Genomic DNA, 11,296 nt, shown 5'->3' with positions numbered 1-11,296 from the left:
ATACCTTGAATAGTGTCCAGTTCTGCTCCTTGAGAGTTGTTCCCTAGTACATTGTTTTGTAAGACTATTAGCTCTACCCTTTGGGCTCTTGGCTTTCTCCTCCTTTTTTCTTTTTCATAAGAAATAGGTCATATTTGTAGCTGAGTAGCTTTTCAACCTGCTTCTTACCTATGTGAAGTTGGGAACCCACAGATATTTTATTTCTCCCATTTTGAACTGTTTCTTCCTCTTTTAGTCCAAACTGGTGGTACTTTTAGTACTATAGTTTTCTTTAAAACTTTGAGAGTTTTCTATGAATGTTGTTAGGGATTGATTCTATGTCCCAAAAGCCACATTCATAATCCCTTTTCAGGACAGAACTGTCTTTACTTTGGATCTGTCTATTGAAGAAAAGGTCATTAAGATTCTTAGAATTTCCTTTGTATAGATGAGAAGGGTCTATATTTTCAAGGTCTCAACAAAAGATCTTATGGACAAACGTCTGATTTGATATCTCCTCAGAGACCATTTTTAAATTCCAGATCTTTTGCCAGTTGTAGAGACTGTTTTGGGCCCTCTTTACTTCCTCTAAATTCTGCTTAAAAATTAAACAGGTCCTTCTTTAGTTTATTTCTCTGTTCCCCGTACTTTATCATATGCAGCTAAAAGAAGCCAATTGGCACTTACTTTCAGTGTTCTACCTGGAAATATCTTTAGTCAGTCGATAATTAGGTAAATATTCTATCTTATGTAATTATTAAATTAGGTAAATATTATTGCAGACAACAGTCTTGCCAAACATTCCACCACTATGTAACATGAGTCACTGTCTGTCCTGTATCTAATAGCAATTTTCTCATGGCTCTTCTTGGCCTTTGCTAACAACTGACTTTCCACTTTTTCAGCCTCTGCCTGCCATTAGGTCCCAAAACCAACGCTGCATATTTTAGGTTGTTTGACACTTCCCTTAAGCAAGTCGGTCAAAGCAAGTCACATATCCAAGGAAGGGAAAATAGATTCCATCTCTTGATGGGAGGAATGGCAAATTCACGTTGCAAAAGAGCATGTGGAATGGGATGACTTACAGTCATCTTTAGAATAATCTATTGCACCTAGTAAGTTTAAACTTAGAAGATTTACTATAGGTGAGAAGTTAACAAGTGGTAGCCTGTGTATGTATCTGGCTCACAAATATGGTATATTTGGCTTGAGTAGAGTTTTAATGAAAAAAAAAAACATAATTTATCATCAAACAATCGGAAGATTTTATCTAGAAGGTTGTATATCAGGTCTCTCTTGAAAAATAGTAAGCTGTTTTTGTGTTGGGCCTTCATTTCCGTATTAGCTGGAAATTGCCTGATTTACTCACTTTCATGACCTGGCTCCTATAGGTATTTGAGTTTGCAGTTTTTGCTGCTGTAGATTATTAATTTATATGTTAGCTTTTTTAAGGGAATACGGTGATGAGCAAGACAGTCATAGAGCTTACATTCAAGTAGGGGAAGATGGACAATAATACTACATAAATAATGTAATTGCACATGGAAGTGGAATAAAGCAAGAATCTGGGATAGAAAGTAACTAGTAAATGGGTGGTTGGGGTGGGGATATTTTAGTTAGGGTGGTCAGGAAGGCCTCTCTGAAGACATGACATTGAGTGGCCTTAGTGTGAGAAGGAGCCAAACATGGGGTAAGAGTGTTCCAGGCATTATGAGCATGGTGGCTGACGCCTGTAATCCCAGCATGTTTGGAAGCCGAGGTGGGCAGATCATGAGGTCAGGAGATTGAGACCATCCTGGCTAACATGGTGAAACCCCATCTCTACTAAAAATACAAAAACATTAGCTGGGCACGGTGGCACATGCCTATAGTCCCAGCTACTCGGGAGGCTAAGCCAGAAGAATTGCTTGAACCTGGGAGGCAGAGGTTGCAGTGAGCCAAGATCGCACCACTGCACTCCAGCCTGACAGAGCGAGACTCCATCTCAAAAAAGACAAAGAATGTTCCAGGCAGAGGAAAAAATGAGTGAAATGACCCATGGGTGGGCCTGGGCTTGGGGTGTTTGAGGAAAGGCAAAGCCAAGAGTATAAGAGAAAAAAATGGTAGTAGAAGAGGGGCATGAACGAGGTCATGAAAGATCCTGTAGGACATAAAAAAACTTGAGATCTTGTTCTGAGTAATGGGAAGTCATTGAAGCAATTGAACAGGGCTAAGGATGTGATGTCATTTACTTTTTGCAAAGATATCTGTAGCTGCTGTGTAGTAAATAGACTAGTGGCAAAAGGTGGAAGTAGGATGTTGTTAAGGAGGCTTGCAGTCATCTAGGGGAGGTATAAATGATAATGCCTTGAACCAGGGCGTGGTACTTTTAGGAGTGAGAAGTGGTAATATGTGGTATGTGTTAGAGAGAGTAGACTGGTCTTATGGAGGATTGAATATGGGATATGGGAATGCGAGGAATCAAAGCCAACTTTGAGGCTTTTGGCTTGAGCAACTGAATAAATGGGTAGTCCCATGGGGAGTTCTGACAGAGGAGCAAGCTCGAAGTGGGAATTAAGAGTTTTCTCTTAACTTTGTGACCCTACTACAAAAATAAGGTTGAAAATGAAAATTCCTAAAATGAAATTGTTTTTATCTTACAGCTCTTTATATGTTTTTTTTTTTTTCTTCCTCTCCATTAGAAGACTTTGCCATTACTTGGATGGCATACCAGCTGCAATGGAGGAAGTATACAGATGTATATTGGAAGATGTATTTATATTTTAATGTGTAGCTATCTGCTGCCAAGAATTAGGTAGTGAGACTAGGCACTGTGGCTCACACCTATAATCTCAGCACATCGGGAGGCTGAAGTAGAAGGATTGCTTTAGGCCAGGGATTCAAGACCAGCCTGGCCAACACAGTGAGCTCTTGTCTCTACAAAAAATTTAAGAGTTGGCCAGGTGCGGTGGCTCACGCCTCTAATCCCAGCACTTTGCGAGGCCGAGATGGGCCGATCACTTGAGGCCAGGAGTTAGAGACCAGCCTGGCCAAAATGGTGAAACCCCATCTCTACTAAAAATACAAAAATACTAGCTGGGAGTGGTGGCAGGCGCCTGTAATCCCAGCTACTTGGGAGGCTGAGGCAGGAGACTTGCTTGAACCCAGGAGGCAGAGGTTACAGTGAGCTGAGACTGCGCCATTGCACTCCAGCCTGGGCAACAAGAAAAAAAAAATTAAGAATTAGCCTGCCATGGTGGTGTGCTATTTTGAGTAGTGGGAAGTCACTGAAGGAATTGAACAGGGGCAGTGATGTGATGTCATTTACTTTTTGCAAAGATGCCCTGGCTGCTGTGCTGTGAATAGACTAGTGGCCACGGGTAGAAGCAGGATGGTCATTTTTAATTTTCTATTTATTCCAATTCAGTGTGGTCATAAAGGATCAAGTGTAATTTATTATTCACATTTTATTGTTATGGGGAATTAATTCAGTTTTACTATTAAAAAAAGGTGGCATGATAGTCATCAGAATGTTCTGGGAGAACCTTCCAGAGGTTTGTAACTCTTAGAATTGAAATCACTATTTAAGACCAAGATCGTAACATAAGGCAAGATTGAATAAGGTGAATAGATTTGATGAATTACAGTGCTACTTGTAAAGGATAGTAAATTCACTTTTGCATTTTAGGTAGTAACTTTTATTGTAAATTCAGATGCAAGATGAGATAATAGAGTTTTCACCCCTTTTCAAGAGCCATTTGGGATAGCATTTTGACTAGATCTGCCATTCAAGTCAGCTTAGAAATAATTTATAATTTTATTTTATATTTATTTTATTTTATTATAATTGGGTTGGAAGGAAATAGTCTTTTATAAAAGATTAGTTAGTGGCGTATTGCCATTACCATTTATTTTACTTTTTTAGAAAATGAAAATCATTATACTTAAATTCAGTGTATACTATGTAGGGAATATAACCCATTTATAACCATGTAAAATATCTTGTCTTACTAACAAAACGTTCAGTTTTTCCTTCTTTGTGAAACCTTGAGTCAAAATGTACAAGTGAGGATGTTTATATTCCAGTGGTGTAGCTGAACCAGACAGGTCTGCAGAGCAGTGGTTTATTTTTAGACCTGTGTTGCCATTTTATCCTGCAAAATATTCATCAGTGTCTTGCTGACAGGCCATCAGTTTTATAAATGTGTCAGAACAAAATAGACCAGATTTTGTTCTTTGTCTCATTTTCCCTCCAACTCTTCTTTTCCTTTTGATTTGTTCATACAACTGTTTGGAGGAAGAGAATTTTTTTTTTATTTCAATTCATGTATTAGATGCTTCAATTCACAGATTTTCAGCATCGCCCAGTTCATTCATCTATCTGCATCTGCTTACACATCTCTGCTTACTGTCTGATATGGGAACCTGTTATAGATCACCAAGCTGAAGGCAAGGAAAAGAGAAATACATGCATTGGGGATTCTCTTCATGGATCCAGTCAGTTTTTGACTGCCTTCTCCATATATGTTTTTACATATGTATGTGTATGCTGTGTGTGTGTGTGTGTGTGTGTGTGTGTGTGTGTTTTCATTTATTTACTTGTCTTGCCCAACAAGGGACTGGCATAAAATATTTTGCATAAAAAAATAGTTGTCTAAGGGCCTAGGGGTTACCATATGTGGCAGAAAGCCATATATTGAAAATAAATCCACCATTATCTTTAAATACATAGTGCACCAGTTATTTAATTTGTTAGGAGACTGTTTTAGCCTGTTTGGGCTGCTAAAACAAAATGCCATAAACCAAGTGGCTTACAAACCACAGAAATTTATTTCTCACAGTTCTGAAGACCATGAAGTCCAAGATCAAGGTCCTGGAAAATTTGGTATACGGTGAGGGACTCTTTCCTGGTTCACAAATTGTACTTTCTCACTGTGTCCTCTCATGGCAGAGGGGGCAAATGAGCTCTCTCAGACCTCCAAAAGAAGACTGATCCCATTCATGAGGGCTCTGTCCTCGTGACCCAACCATCCACAAATGTTCCCTCCTAGTACCATCACCTTGCGGGTTAGGGTTTCAACTATGAATTTTGGGGGAACACAAACATTCAGACCATAGCAGAGATGATGTTTTGATTCTGGATGCCTGAGTGACAAATATAACCAAAACAGAAGGAAAAATTCCTGCAATCAAGAGAAACTAGGGGCACATACTTGTGAATACAGTAAATTAATTTTTAAACAGTGTATATTCATATCTTATTTTATAAAACTCAGATTCCCAGAGCAGGATTGGTATTCACTTGTCTATCTCTGCAACAAATATTTACTGAGTAGTTACTTGAGGGCCCAATATATTAATTGCCTTGGTGGATACCATGGCTTGGATAATAGGATTTCTGACTTGTAGAGCTTATAGTTATTTTAAGAGGAAAATACTTCTATGTATATTTCACAGACATGGCAGTACAACATACTAGGTACGAGTATAGATACTGGAGCCAGAAATTTGCGTTTATAGTTTGTGCCAGTCATTTCCTACTTTTGTTACCTTGAGCAAACTGTTCAGCTTTTCTGAGCCTCAGTTTCTTCATCTATAAAATTGGTATGTACCTCAGAAATTACTGTAAAGGTTAAAAAAGATGATGCTTATTTAGCAAGCTGCTAAAAATACTGAATATCATGCCTAGCACATGGTAAGCACATAATAAATGCTGGTTAATTAATAATAACAGGAATAACAATGATGGGGATAATAAATATTCTGTGCATATTTTATAATGCTTTAACATCAGAAATGTCTTCGACTGTAAGTAACAGAATAACAGCTATGGTGGCTTAAACAGATAAGGATTTATTAATCTAACAAGTCTGACATAGACCAGATTGAATATTAATTATTCAACAATTTTTATCGATAATCTATACGCCAGGTACTGTTCTAGGCACAAAGATTCATCCCACTAACAAAATGCAGTTATTCCTGTCCTCATGAAGCTTACATTCCAATTGGGGAGAGAGGCAAAAACAAGCAAAACAATGTAATATAAAAATGGTAAGTTATTACCGGTTAGAAGATGGGCTTCATAGAAAGCTTTGTGAAGGAGGGCCCATTTAAGTTAGGCCATAAGGGAACAACAGAGTTTGAATAAATGAGGCTAGGTGAGAGAAAGACACAACAGAGGAACAGATATGAGAACAATGGAGGAGCCATTTTGAGCCATCTCAAAATGCAGTTTGGCAACAGTGCTTTGTTGGTCATCAAGTAGTCAGGAGCCATGAATGCAAGATTTTTCTAAGATTTCTAAAGTAAAAAATTTCATGTTATTTTCACTTTATGTAACAGTTAACAATCAAATACTTAATAGTGATAGTAATATGTAGTGCTTATAAATCAAACGTTGTTCTAAATAATACTAACAATAATAAAAGCATATGGGCTGACGCTTACATAATGCTAATTATGTATCACACTAGTCTAAAGATTTGGTATTCATATCCTAATCTCTGAGTTAAGTACTAATACTATTCTCATTTTATAGATAAGTAAATTCAGATAGTTTGGTAACTTGGCCAGGTTTATTTGTCTCTAAGGACAATAAGAGAAGCGGTAGCTGGAGAGATAGCCTCTCATTCCATAGTCCAGGGGATAGAGTGGGTGAGGAAATGTTCAGGGAATATAAGTAGGTTGAACCCCTAAAGCCCGAGCAAAGGAAGAAAGGAGAAATTGAGGGCATTAGTAGGGCTTGAGATGGCTCATCTAAACACAGTTACCCACAATTTCCACAACTCTGGCAGAATTTTACCATTAGATGAGATTAGGTCCAGAGCTTTATCATATTTCAGAGACAGGCTTTCCAATGCTAAGCATCATGCATATATCTTACCCAGCAGGGACCATTAGAATCCTTTTCTCATAAGGAGAGTGTCTTTTGTTGTTTGTTTCTTTACTTGGTTATCTCTTAAATGAAAGAAGAATTTTCCAATTTCAACATGAGCTTTCAAATGGACCAAATTCTCGAGCACATTTAGGTTGTGTCTAAATAGCTCTTATAGAACAAATATTATGATATGTGCTGCCTATTAAAATTTCTGTCTGTATTCATGTACACATTCTATCTCTAATTAGAAGCTGCCAGCCCTGTCAAAATACAAGTATGGTCCACTCTTAAAACCTGGTATAAGAAAATATAAATTTATAAAAATAACCAAAGTGGGGGGCAGGGGGACATGGAGAGTACTTGTGTTCTAAAAAAATTTTAAAGGCTTCCGTTAATTGGGAAAGTTTGCTTTATGTAATAATTCAAAGAATAGATTTTATTTATGTAGTATAAATGTGAGACCACAGTTATTACATAAAGGGTGAACTTACTTAAATACACTTTATATTAAGGATTCAGTCATGGTACAACGTCATGCTCATTTTCAGTGAAGGAGACGATTGTATAGTCAGATAACATGTGATAGAAAGGACTGAGGCATCACAGGCCAAGAGGCCTCCTGAAGCTGAATGTGGCCTTGCTGGTGCTGTTAGACTGAGTAACCCTTGTCAGAAGGAATGTTAGATTCCATCAGACAATATTCTATGTAAAATATTACAGCAGTCCTTGCGATTTTCAGTAGGTGTTTCCCAAGCTACTCTTACGTTATTGGGATCAGCTAACTAACCAAAGATGGCTGTGTTATATTTAAATAAAATCTTGAGTTTAGAAGGTTTCAGGGAAGTCCCAGTTTAGAGGGAACTTTGTGTGAACTTTGATTCTGTTTGAATCTTGAGCATGCTAAAAAATAACTCATGAATATAAGGCTTTTTTTTTTTTTTTAAAATAGAGTCTTGCTGTATTGCCCAGGCTGGTCTTGAATTCCTGGTCTCAACTGATCTTCCTGCCTCAGCCTCCTAAGTAGCTGGGATTATAGGCACACACCACCCTGCCTGGCTTATAAGGCATTTTGTTGATATAAATTCCTGTCATAGGACAAACCACCACCTCTTAATGCTGAGTTTTACAACTCTCCTTCTCCAAGTACTTGGTGTTATGGTAAAGCAGTAGGAAAAAAACACAATAATGCACCCTCTTTCTACCCTTTAATCCATTTTGGTTTTTAATCAGAGCTTTCTTCCTCTGCTTTGCCAGTGTACTTCTTGATCTCAGGTTGAGAGAGATGAACTATGGCAGTAACGTAGAGTGGGCAGTGGCCTCCTCTTTCTCCCGAGGTGGTAGAATAGGTTTGGTCCTTTTTTGTTTGTTTCATTTCTAGAAAACTTGAGTGTATGTGTTTTTCTGTCGTAGGCCTTAAATGCTACCTGAATTAAGCAGACATCTCAATTGTGGCAGTAACCACATGGGGGCTTGCATAGTGTAATTCTGTTTTTTTTTTTTTTTTTTTTTTTTTTTGAGACTGAATCTCGCTCTGTTGCTCAGGCTGGAGTGCAGTGGTGCAGTCTCCACTCACTGCAACCTCCACCTCCTGGGTTCAGCAATTCTCCTGCCTCAGCCCCCCAAGTAGCTGGGATTACAGATGCCTGCAACGATGCCCAGCTAATTTTTATATTTGTAGAGATGGGGTTTCACCGTGTTGGCTGGTCTGGTTTCGAACTCCTGACCTCAGGTGATCCGCCCGCCTTGGCCTCCCAAAGTGCTGGGATTATAGGCATGAGCCATCGGACCCGGCCCAATTGTGTTTAACTAATATACAGAATATAATTTTATTTGAATTTTAAACTATAAAAACATTATACAAGAAATATATTTACTTATAGAAAAATTAGAAAATTCAGCTAAGTAAAGAAAAGAAAAGAAAATTACTTATATTCCTCTATCTAGAGGTAACTACCATCAACTTTTTGGTCTGTGGCTCTTTTAGATTCTTTACATTTTTTTCCCAATACAAAAAATGGCTACTGTACTTGTTACTCCTTCCACTGTATTTGGGAATCGGATTATTTATGAGCTAGATTATTGGTAAGCTTCTTTTGACTCATCATTAGGTGATGATCCTTAGAAATTTCAATTAAAGATCTTCTGGAGAAATAAACATTGTTAAAACAGAAATAGTTAATTTTTGTTAATTAATTTTAAAAATAATCCATTGTTTCTTCACTTGGCTATGTATCATAGACAGTTTTCACTGCCAGTCACCCTTCTTTGGTGCCACAATTTTTGATAACTATATTGTGTTCTGTTGTATTGATATGCTATAATATATGTAATATAGATATGCTATATAATATAGATATAGATATGGGTATAAAAGATTAGTATGCACCACAATTATATACTATATCTATATGCTATTATATGTGCTATATATGCTCTATAATTACATATTATAATGTATTTGGTGGCCCCTTGTGGTTGCAATGTTGGTATTGTAAACAGTGCTGCCACATACCAGCATCTTAAAGGTCTTGTTCATTCTGACAAACTAAAAGGGAAAGACAATAGAGTAGTAAGTTAGCAAGGGCCAGCAAATGGCATAGAAAGTTACGACATTTAAAGAATTGTTTCAGATGTCCTTTTATCTTAAAGATCAATGACAATTTAAGTAAAACGAGGACTATTGTACATCTAATAGAATTTAATAAGATACTAAGTTTATATGTTTAGTAATGTCCTAATCTTGTGATGGATTGAAGGTGTCTTCAAAATGTTAGATAGCAGATGGTATTAATTTTTTAATTAATTAATTGCAAAGTAGGTGAGGAGGTCAGTAACAGTACAACTATAGCTTCAGACATCAGAGAAGTTGTTTTTTCTCTCTTTGAGCTCTAGTCCAGACAGCGAAACTTTGTTAAATAATTTGCATTTAAACTTTTGCTGGAGACCAGGAAATTTCTATGATGCGTTGGTAGAATAAAAAGCCATGTAAGTAAATAAATGAAATCACTGAAAAGTATGTAAGAGGACATTTAAATCAGACTTTTATTAAAAGTTCTACTTATGAGAGGTAGCTTCTTGAAGGGAGGAAAGTATGCTTTCTTTGATTCCGTGAAGCTCACAGTCAGCTGTACCTGCTACCCATCCGCTGCATCTGAAAGGGTAGCTTAGCTAAGAAGTGGAATAAAACAAACTTCAAATGATAAACAGAAAGTTATTTCACCAGTCTTTAGCACTTCCACCTATGGGTTCACAGAAGAAATAAAAGTCATAGAAACTAGCCTCAAGGTTTCTTCTTTTCTTGTTAAAGGTCTGTGGGAGAGAAGGTAAAATAATAAAAGTTTTCTTTTAATTCAGTTATTCATGTACTTTCTATTTTAAATTTTTGAAGATGAGCCAGCTGTAAGGCTTATTATTTTAAATCACAGCTCTAACTTGACTTATACTGTTCCTAAAACTTGTGGATGTGTGGGTTTTTTTTTTTTTTAAAGAAATTAAAGATGAGAGAAGTCATTACTGTGATTTTATATTCATCGTAGTCATGGACTTATAGGGTCTTGGGTATTCATTTAGTTTGCAACTACATTGTAAAGATGCTGAAACTAAGGCTCAGAAATATTAACCACTTGTCCAAGTTGATTTAACTAGCAGAACCAGAACCAGAAAATAGGTTTTCTGACTATTGGTCAATCCACCACTATTTTATGTAGCATATAATCTCTGTAACTGAGAAAAATTGTGTTGGATTATATGAAACCCCTTTAAAAAGATTTAGTTGGAAGTGAATTTCACTGAGCGTTCGTTTTGAAAAGTCTATTAGTCATTAAGTTGTTTAACATAATTTTATTGGCAGTCTGGGGTTTACCAAAAGTGGAAAGAGGATCCAGCTGGATGTTGTATAACAAGAAGGAATTGTGTTGAGCTTCCATGGTTTTGACTTCTAAGGGATGAGAAAAAAAATCAGTTGAGAATAGATGAGCGTTCTTCCTTTCTTTTCTCACATTTGTTGTTGATGCTACCATTATTTATTTCAGTCTTCAAGATGAATAAATTGTTTATTAAACTATCTTTTGGCAAGACTGTTTTGAAGTTCTTGACCAGGCCTGACTCAGGCATGACAAGTAATTGACTTGATTTCTCCTAGTTGTAAAGTACCTAGGAGTGTGCTGGGCCTCAGCATTAGTATGTTTAAACACGTGCCTTTAAGATATATTTAATCCTTAAAGAAGAGGTAATTATTCACCAGGAGACTCTGGCCCAAATTTTATTGTAGTGTTACTGTGATAAGCATGATGGCTTAAAAGGAGAATAGCTTTCTAAATCTCATTTCTAAATCTCTTAGTGAGGTGAGACAGAGTGAATAAAATCCAGGGTCTCTGTTTTTGGAGAATTTACCCACTTCTTATATGAAGAATATTATTAAAATCTTTTTTTTTTTTTTTTTTTTTTTTTTTTTTTTTT

At 36.8% G+C, this 11,296-nt stretch overlaps 1 protein-coding gene across 1 annotated transcript in view; it reads left to right on the top strand.

Annotated features, from left to right (window-relative positions):
- HSD17B12 (hydroxysteroid 17-beta dehydrogenase 12) overlaps positions 1 to 11,296 on the top strand; it is a 176,692-nt gene that overhangs the window by 38,875 nt on the left and 126,521 nt on the right. The window lies entirely within an intron of this gene.

The sequence above is a fragment of the Rhinopithecus bieti genome, unplaced genomic scaffold, assembly GCF_001698545.2.
Source record: "Rhinopithecus bieti isolate Rb0 unplaced genomic scaffold, ASM169854v2 scaffold_46101, whole genome shotgun sequence".
In the NCBI taxonomy this organism is placed as follows: domain Eukaryota; kingdom Metazoa; phylum Chordata; class Mammalia; order Primates; family Cercopithecidae; genus Rhinopithecus; species Rhinopithecus bieti.
The sequence above is the reverse complement of the archived record's forward strand: the minus strand, read 5'-3'. Positions and strand labels throughout refer to the sequence as shown.